Consider the following 11,023-nt stretch of genomic DNA (forward strand, 5'->3'; position numbering starts at 1 on the left):
ATCTTGATAGACGATAAAATCAGAAAATTGAAAGTTGAGATTGTGGTATGAAATAGCAAATGTTGTTGGAGGCTGCGGCTATTTCAGTTTCATTGAGTAAATCATTAGGAACTTCTGAAATGCCTACTATTCTTATTTCAAGAATTAGACAAGAATTGAAGATGGAGATTGTTTCCTTACCAGATTTCAGAGATTCCAATGCTAGAATCAAGAGAGGGGACGCCGGTTAGGGTTGCAGAACCACCGTGGGAAGGAAGAAGATGATGAAGGTTCTTGGTTGCCTTGCTGGGTTAATCGAACAAAAAGGGGAAGGAGAAATGTATGTATATATATATATATATATATATATATATATATATATATATATATATATATATATATATATATATATATATATATATATATATATATATATATATATATATATATATATATATATATATATATATATATATATATATATATATATATATATATATATATATATATATATATATATATATATATATATATATTATAATAATAATTATAAAATTTTAAACTTACTTGTACTAGTGGAAAAAACCTCGTTTGCTGCGGTTTTTTGGCCATTTTTTGCTGCGGTTTTGGCCCACAACAATAGTGATAGCAGCAAATGTCCTACTTTAAATGCTTTTAAATGCTGCGGTTAAAAACCGCATCAAATAAGAGAATTATTTGCTGCGGTCTGAGGCAATACCGCAGCAAATAAGGAGGTGTATTTGCTGCGGTCAGAGGCAAAACCGCAGCAAATAGGTGGAGCATTATTTGCTGCGGTTATGCCCCTGACCGCAGCAAATACTTCTATTTTTTTTTCTTTTACCGTTTTATCCTATATCATTCTATAATAATACAATGTAATAACAGTGATTAATCCAATGATAATCACAGATAATCAACAATAATCTCTTTGTAATAATAAACTCTCGCTCGTATATAATATAATATTATGTATGTACATTTACATATATATATATATATATATATATATATATATATATATATATATATATATATATATATATATATATATATATTATATATATATATATATATATATATATATATATATATATATATATATATATATATATATATATATATATAATATACATTAAAGTATAAAAAATAATCTATACTAATTACAATTTATCAAGGACAAATATTAGCAAGATACGCGGCAATCTTGTCTTTAAATTCGCGCATCTCACCACTTTTCAAAGGGCGTGTTTCCCTCGGAATGTCGTTTAAAAGCTATAATATAATATAAAAATAAAATATTAATATAGAAACATTAGATTTTACCAATAATATATTTAATTAAGAACGTAAAAAATACTTACGGCATCTATATTTTCGACTCCAAACTCCTTCACAGATTATATAATATCGTCCATATACTTCAGCGCGTAGTAGCCGCAGTCAACGGAAGAAGAAGGTTGTTGAAAGCACTAAGAGAAAATAGATGTTAGTGTCAAAAACGGTTTAAAACGCATAAAATGGCAACTTAACACGTAAATTCTAGCATATAACTACGATTTTCAATTCTAACCACTTCAACACATTAATATATACCAAATAGTGTTGTGTGCCAAGTTTCGTACATAACAAACCAAGTTTGAGCTACTTTACGCGCGAAATTGACAAAAACGCTTTAAAACCCTTAAAATCGCTCACTGTTACTAATCTCGTCGCTCACAATGCCTTCAATCATACTCCCCTCGGGTTGTGCTGGATTCCTCACCTTGTTTTGTAAAACACCAATGTGTCTTTCAAAAGGATAACACCACCTTAAAAAAACTGGACCGAAAAACTTGATCTCACGAACGAGATGGACAATAAGATGAGCCATTATGTCAAAGAAAGAAGGTGGAAAATACATCTCAAACTTGCATAAAGTTACAATCACGTCGAGTTGAAGTGCATCAAGTTTAAAGGGATCAAGAACTTTACTACAAATTGTGTTGAAAAACGAGCATAGCTCGGTAATAGCATATCTCACATGTTTTGGCAGTATTCCACGGATTGCAATTGGTAAGAACACTTGCATCATTACATGGAAATCGTGAGATTTCATGCTTCCCAACTTCAGCTCACCATTTAGGCTCACAAATCTCTTCATGTTGGATGAGTACCCAGACGGAACCTTAATGCCATACAATCACTCACAAAATGTCCGCTTCTCTGCTTTGGACAATTTGTAGCAAGCTGGAGGCAAATAAAATTTGTCGTTACTCATCTTCTTCTTACTGCCACCAAATTCATCAGCTCCATTTCTTTTCTTACTCACCTTAACATGTGCCCACAACTCCGGACGAAGACCCTTACATTCAAACCAATCTCGCACGACCCTAACATCCTTTGTCTTACCCGGAATGTTCATGAGAGTCCCGAGTATGGCATCGCATACATTTTTCTCTATATGCATAACGTCAAGACAATGCTTAACCTGTAGATCTCTCCAATATGGAAGCTTCCAAAAGATTGATTCTTTTTTCCATAATCGGTCTTCACCCCCTTGCACTTGCCCCGTTTTACCAAATACAGTCTCAACTCCCTTAACCTGTTCATAAACCTCATAACTGGTCAACGGTCGACGAGCTACACGGTCCTCAACCTCCCCGTTGAACAACTTCTTCTTCTTACGATATTGGTGGTCTCGTGGGAGGAACTTTCGATGGTGCATGAATACGTGTTTGCACTTAGGAATCCACGTGGATTCCATGTCATCGATACATATTGGGAATGCTTTCTTCCCTTTGTTCTTATACCCCGATAAATTGCCATATGCCGAAAAATCATCAACGGTGTATAAAAGCATTGCACGCAAGGTGAACTCCTCATTAGCATATGCATCAAACACTGAAACGCCTTCATCCCACATCTTTCTCAAATCCTCAATGAGAGGTGCAAGATACACATCTATGTCATTGTCAGGTTGTTTATGACCCGAGATAAGAAGCGAAAGCATTATGTACTTACGCTTCATACACAACCAAGGTGGCAAATTATAGATCACTAAAAGTACCGGCCAAGTACTATGTTGAGAACTAAGATTGCCGACTGGGTTCATTCCATCCATACAAAGTCCGAGCCTTAAATTACGAACCTCATCCCCAAAAGTCTTATGCAACCTATCAATACTCTTCCACTCCGGAGAATCAGATGGATGTGTGAACAAGTGACCTTTCTTCACCCTATCTGCATGCCACCTCAAATTTAACGCATCTTTCTTTATAGAAAACAAGCGCTTGAATCTAGGTATTATTAGAAGCTACCACAATACCTTAGCGGGGGCCCTTTAGCATCCCGAGCCCCTTTACACTTGTAGCGCGATAACCCACACCTAGGACACTCTTCTAAGTTCTCATTTTCATTTCGATACAACACACAATCATTCGGACATGCATGAATCTTTTGGTACTCTAAGCCGAAAGGACACATGAGCTTTTTGGCATAATATGTCGACTTTGGAAGTTCATTTCCCTCAGGAAGCATCTCACCTAACGCTTCTAATAACATTGTGAAACTAGCGTCACTCCAATTGAACTTTGACTTAATGTTGAAAATTGTCAACACTGTTGTTAGTTTGGTGAACTTTGTACATCCAGGGTACAAAGGCTTTTGAGAAGCGTCTGTCAACAAGTCAAAAACACGAGGACGTTTTCCTAACTCATCCTCGACTCCCTCCATCATCTCATCAACACGATCCACATCCTCATCGACATTCTCTTCATCTGTCTTATACCCATCAACATGATCTACTACATCCTCATTGACATCGGCCACATTATTGACGTCCTCAACAACACTTTTCTCTTTGTAAACTCCCTCCTCACCATGCCAAACCCAAACATGATATTGAGGCCTAAACCCACGTCGAAGTATGTGCTCCCTAAGGATATCAACACTATCTACCTTTGATACATTGCCACAACTGACACATGGGCAATAAAAACCAACTCCCCCTGTCCTAACTTGATGTTCAACCGCAATACTACAAAATTCTAATACGCCATCAATAAATTCCGACGATTCAATGCTTCCATACATCCAAAAACGATCGTTTGTCATCCTAATTAGTGTGATTAATTGATTCAAAACAAAATTAATACACAACTTCTTAACGAACTCTAAATAACCACAAAATTAAGTAATAATCATTCATTTAACACTAATTAACCCAAATAATAACACAATATTTTTTAAACTGTCCAAATGATGTTTATTATAGTAACCATAATTAATATTCATATAAAAACAATAAAAATAAAATCACATTCATAAACTTGGACAACTAATTAACATTCATATCAACAACTCATTCATTTAACCATAAACAACCCTAATTAAACCTACTTTACAAACTAGAAATAAATTATGATAAATTTAAAACATAAAAATCACACACATTGATAAATAAAATGAAGAAATTACTTAAAAATATAACAAAACATGATATATATGATAAATTTAAAACTTAAAAACAACAACAACATACACATCAAAGTATGAAAAATTTAAACCTAACTTACAAAATCAAAATGAAAAAGATACCTTGAATTTCGTGGGTTTTGGTGGGTTGTGTATAACCTATACAATGAAAAAAAATTAGTATAAAAAAACTAAATCCCTAAAACATAATGAAGGTTGAAGAACTTAAATTAAGCTTGAAAAAATAATGCCTTGAAGAACAATAGAAGAAAACCGATGTACTGTATATGTGTTCAAAGTTTATGAAAATTCTAAGTTTGAAGTTTATGAAAAACGAATTATAAGGAGAACGAAGGAAAACAGTATGCGTATTCGTTTAGTACGTGCAGTATAAGGAAACCGAAGGATTATTATTTCTCATGAAAATATAACGTTAAAATATAAAGGGCGCCATTTTAGTAAACTTAATTGCTCCGGTTAAAGACCACAACCGCAGCAGTTAATAAAATTCAAGGCCTATTTGCTGCGGGCACAACACAAACCGCAGCATTTAAAAGTTCAACTGAGTATTTGCTGCGGTCAAGGCATAGAACCGCAGCACTTAATGTTTTTTTTTCTTGTTGTTTTTCCTACTTTATGAAAATTCGATGTTTGAAGTCTGATAATGAACAAGAGAAGTTTGAAGAAGTCAATGGAACTAATTATAAGGAGAACGAAGGAAAACAATATGCGTGTTCGTTTTGTGAAGCGTTTTTTCAATGGAGAAGATGATGAAGTTTGATGAAGAGCAGATGATGAAGTTTGATGATGAACTAACAAGAACAGTACATAGAAGTTTGAAGTTTGAGTATGGAGAAGATAATCGTCGTGCGTGTGTTTGTTTCTGGTAATGAAACAGAAGCAATTAAAAGGGTTTTATGAAAATATAAACTTAAAGCTGGGCGCCATTATATTTTAATATATACTATTTGCTGTGGTCAAAGGGATGAACCGCATCAATTGGGTGTGTTATTTGCTGCGGTCCCAAGCATAACCGCAGTAATTGAGCTTGCAACTGTTTATTTGCTGCGGTTAGGTCCTTTTAAACCGCAACAATTGTTTGGTTTTTTTTTCTTATTTCTTTTCCTATTTATTGCTGTGTATATACAATAACCGCAGCAAATAATAAGCAACAAATACGTTTTTTTCCACTAGTGTTGCCTCATGGAAGGGTTTCCTAATTGGTTTGAACCCCAAACACATATTCTCAATTTCATACAAATGTCACCCAAATATTATTTTATTTATTTATTTTAAATTCTCGAATTAATTTCTCAAATGTTACAGGCTTGCTCCTGAGCTTGGACATTTTGAACACCCATTCTATAAATTTCATCTGGTTTTAAGTATAGCTCACAATTGGGTGTCTCAAGGGTAATCAAAGTTCTAAGTTGGGGTAACCTCATGTAAAGGACTCCATTCCATTGCCATACAAAATAATTCGGATTTTTGATTTCATCCTTCATGAGCATATCCGTAGCATTCATTCCCTTTTTATCAAATAAAAATCTTCCCTTAACTGGTTTTAGAATAGGTTCCCCATGTTCATCGGTGGGCATTTCTATGTCTAAGTAAGAAGCTATTATTAAAACCATGCCTCCAATACTAATTTTGCCCTTAGTCACGCATCCCAGCTCAGTAAACTTACAAAGCCAAATATCTAGCCGATCAGGGCATCCTCTCCCTTCAGGTGTAAAACTCCATAATATCTTTATCTGATCGTTCCCCAGGTTGGTTGCCTCCTCTTGTGCTAGAAATGTGCTAGCAAGCAATCGAATTGCCTATCTCAAAGTTGGCTGAGGAATGGCACTTAATTTTAACCTAGCTTCCCAAGTAGAATTTGAGATAAGTTGCCAAAAAGCGAATTTCTCGAAAGCCCCATAGTTTTCATCCTGTAAATCAATTATCCCCAATGCATCCCTCAGTTGAGTAAATGTCATAAGATGTGATTGATCGTGAATGTTGAAAAGTATAGCCTCTTCTCTTGTTCTATTGTCTCTTTCTCTTCTCAAAGTGGCTAAGAATTCTAAGGTCATTCTTGCATAGGTTGGTGTGTTCCTCTCTAAGAATCCTTCTAATCCTACTTTTCGCAATAGGGTTCTCATTTATTCTTCTAAACCAATGTTTCTCAATGTTTGAAGGTCACAGAATCTAGTGCTTTGAATTAACCTTCCCAGTTGGACAAGGTTTCTCCATCTTTCTTGTGCACTTTCATCTTGGTTTTGTAATCCCATATATCCCAAATGAAATACTGGTTCTTCCTCATGTTCTAACTCAGGTATGGGTTCTGGTTGTCTAACAACTCACTCTCTTCTTCGTGGTCTGCTTGACCCCTCACCACTTGAACTCGCTCTTGATGTTTTTGATCTTTTGGACATCATTCTTTTCTATTCTTTTCACTCAAGTGTTGAACAATTTTATAACCAACAATAAACTAATCTAAACAGCTAAACCACAATTAACCAACAATTTTCAAGAAGATATAAGCAACTTTAAACACAAAATGTAAAGGAAATGGCTTAAAAGCATCAAATTGAAAAGACAAATTTTGAAATTTTACCCATTGTTTAGATTTAATCAATGAAAATGATGCTTGAGGCTTCAAAATGTTTCCTTTATCCTTGCTTCCAACTCCTTCCTTTTCCAATTGAAAATTTTATAAAATCCCCAAATTTTAGGGTTCTTGAATTAAAAAATTTTACTTTTAAAAGACAAGATTTGTGATTTAGAGAAGGAATGTGAAAGATTTAAGTGAGATTGGGTAAGAAATTTGAGTATATGAGGGTTAGGGTTGTTTAGAGAGAAAAGAGTGAAGATGAGAGGAAATGTCGAATGGGATTTTGTAAAAAGTGGAAAACAGCTGCTGAAGCAAAAACTCGCGGACCGCGAGCAGCATTGCGAGGCACGGCATTTTTTTTCAAAAATCTAGAGACTTTCTGTTCCAAGTCGCGAGCCGCGAGTTATTGTACAGGTCGCGACCTATTTTTTCAAAATTCCAGAGACTTTATTTTACAATTTCATGAACAGTGAGCTGGGTTACGGTCCGTGGCAAAATTTTTCAAAATTTTCCAGAAACATTTTTGAAAATGCATAGCTTCAAAGTTTTACCAAAATGACGATTTACATCAAAGAATTTTCTATTTATTTAATGTTGTTGGCACGACGTAGTTCTCTCGGTGCCTCGATACACTGCATCATCCAACTTTTCATCAATTTCATTTTTCTTTTGAAAATTTTCAAAATAAGGCTTCAATCTTTGCCCATTTACTTTGAAAACTTTCAACGTATCTTCACTTTGAATTTCATATGCTCTATGAGGAAATGTTTTCAAAATTACAAATAGTCCAATCCATCGATATCATAGCTTACTGGAAATAGCCTTAAGCGTGATTGATATAGAAGAACTTTTTGACCGACCTCGAAGTTCTTTTTACTTATCATTTGATCATGCCATGCCTTTGTTTTAGCCTTGTATATAGCTGCGTTCTCGTAGGCTCCATTCCTTATCTCCTCAAGCTCCTGCAACTACATTTTCCTTTGCAAACCAGATTCATTAGTATTCAAATTAAAAATTTTATATGACATAGTTTGCCAAACACAAGACGAAATGGGGACATTCCAATGGGTGTTTTATATGCGGTGCAATATGCCCACAAAGCATCATCTAACCTAAGAGACCAATTCGTCCTATTTGGATTTACTGTTTTTTCAAGGATTGATTTGATCTCCCAATTTGAAATCTCCGCTTGACCATTCGTTCGTGGATGGTATGCGGTTGATGTTTTGTGAGTCACATTATATTTCCTTAATAATGCACCTATTGTCTTATTGTAGAAATGTGTGCCTTTATCACTTATCAAGGCCCTTGGGATTCCAAATCTAGAAAAGATATTGGCCTTGACAAAATTGGCTTTAACTTTCGCATCATCCCTTCGAGTAGCCTTAGCCTCCACCCATTTAGACACATAATCAAATGCGAACAGAATATATGAGAAACCAAAAGAGTTGGGAAAAGGTCGCATGAAATCCATGCCCCATATGTCAAAATTTTCACAAAACATAATCATATTTTTAGACATTTCATTGCTTTGGGAAATATTCCCGACTCTTTGACATTGATCACAAGTTGTGCAAAATAAATAAGCATCCCTATGAATTGTGGGCCAATAGAATTCGCATTCCAAAACTTTTCTAGCAGTTCTTTTTTGCCCCGAAATGACCTCCACAAGCATATGTATGGCTATATGTGAGAATAGACACCACCTCATTGCTTGGAATACATCTTCTCAAGACTTAATCTGCACAAAATATCCACAAATACGGATCATCCCATACATAATACTTAGAATCATTCTTCAACTTCTCTTTTTGATACTGATTAAACTCCGGAGGAAATTTATTCATGACAATATAATTGACAATATGAGCATACCATGGTTGGTGTATTTTTATCATAAGCAAATGTTCCTCCAAAAACTCCTCTTTTATAAACTCACTCCTATATCCATCATTGCTTGATTCAAAGGTTGTACTTTTTACAATCCTACTTAGATGATCTGCAAGTAAGTTTTTCGACCCTTTTTTGTCTTTTATTTGTAGGTCAAATTCACTTAGAAGCAAAATCCATCTAATCAATCTTGGTTTGGCTTCTTTTTTCATCATCAAATGGCGTATAGCCGCATGATCTGTATAAACTACAACCTTTGTACCTAGCAAATATGATCGAAAAATTTCTCTAATGAAAATACTACTGCCAATAACTCTTTTTCCGTTATTGCATAATTCTTTTGTGCTTCATTTAAAGTTATTGATGCGTAGTAGAATGCATAAGGATTTCGACCCACCCTTTGACCAAGGACCACACCAATGGCTTAGTTACTAGCATCGCACATAATTTCAAAAGGTAATGACCAATTGGGTGGTTGGATAATAGGAGCTGAACCTAACCTCTTCTTGAGCTCATCAAATGCCTTTTTACACTCCTCATTTTGTAACAACCTGCAAAGACAAACAGTTATTTTCGAAAACCCTTTACTAAATTTCTATAAAATCTGGCGTGTCCTAAAAAGGAACGGACTTCTCTCACTGTTTTGGGGTAGGGTAGTGATTGTATAATATCGACTTTTGCTTTATCTACCTCAATTCCCCGCCTTGAAATCACATGACCTAGAACAATGCCCTACTCAACCATGAAATGGCATTTTTTTGAATTCAGAACTAAGTTTGTTTCATTACATCTTTGAACTACAAGTTTTAAATTTTCAAAAAATTGATCAAAAGTGTCTCCATGAATTGTGAAATCATCCATGAAGACTTCAAGAAATTTTCCTAAAAATTCAGAGAAAATGCTCATCATACACCGTTGGAATGTAGCGGGTGAACTACATAGTCCAAACAGAAAACGCCTATATGCATATGTGCCAAAAGGGCATGTAAAGGTGGTCTTCTCAATATCTTTAGGTGCAATTGGCACTTGTAGATACCCAAAATACCCATTTAAAAAGCAATAAAATTCATGTTTGGCGAGCCTTTCTAACATTTGGTCGATGAAGGGTAAAGGAAAGTGATCTTTCCTAGTTACGAAATTCAATCGACGATAATCTATACATACTCGCCAACCATTTTGCACTCGGGTAAGTACCAATCCATCATCACTATTTCTTACCAGTGTGACTCCTGATTTCTTTGGAGCCACTTGAGTTGGGCTCACCCACTCACTGTCAGAAATTGGAAATATAATACCTGCTTATAACAACTTCAAAATTTCTGTTTTTACTAACTCCATCATTAGTGGATTCAACCTTCTTTGTGGTTGTCTTACAGGCCTTGCACCTTCCTCCAATAAAATTTTATACATGCATGTGGTTGGACTGATGCCCTTGATGTCAGCAATAGTCCAATCGATTGCATCCTTGTGTGCTTTCAGAACTGCAATCAACTTTTCTTCTTGTTCTTCATTTAACTTATTGGAAATAATCACCGGAAATGTTTCATTTTCTCCAAGAAAAACATACTTCAAATGCTCAAGAAGTTGTTTAAGCTCTGATTTTGTTGCCTACAAAACAGATGGAAAATCTTTTTTTTTCGGGATAGTTAGTGGTATTGGTCTATTGTCAAAAGAACCAATTAATTTTATCAGTATTCATGACATATTCTTCATTCATTTTATTAAGATCATTTTCAGTACTTCCTCAATTTCAATACTCATGACATAACATATTCTTCATTCATTTTATCAAGATTATTTTCAATTACAACTCTCAATTTATCATCATCTTCTATGTTGAATATATCTTGAGTTATATCATCATTCATATCAACTGAATAACAAGTAAAATTCTCAGTAGGATACTTCATTTGAATCATAAATGTTAAATTCTACTTGACAACCATCAAATTCCATTGTAAGTAACCCAGTATGCACATCAATTTTAGTCTTTGCAGTTTTTATAAAGGGCGAACCTAACAAAATAGGTGCCATATGCTTATCATGCCATTTCTAAAACATAAAAATCTGCAGGAAATATTAGGT

The sequence above is a fragment of the Amaranthus tricolor genome, chromosome 4 (genome assembly GCF_026212465.1).
Source record: "Amaranthus tricolor cultivar Red isolate AtriRed21 chromosome 4, ASM2621246v1, whole genome shotgun sequence".
NCBI lineage: Eukaryota > Viridiplantae > Streptophyta > Magnoliopsida > Caryophyllales > Amaranthaceae > Amaranthus > Amaranthus tricolor.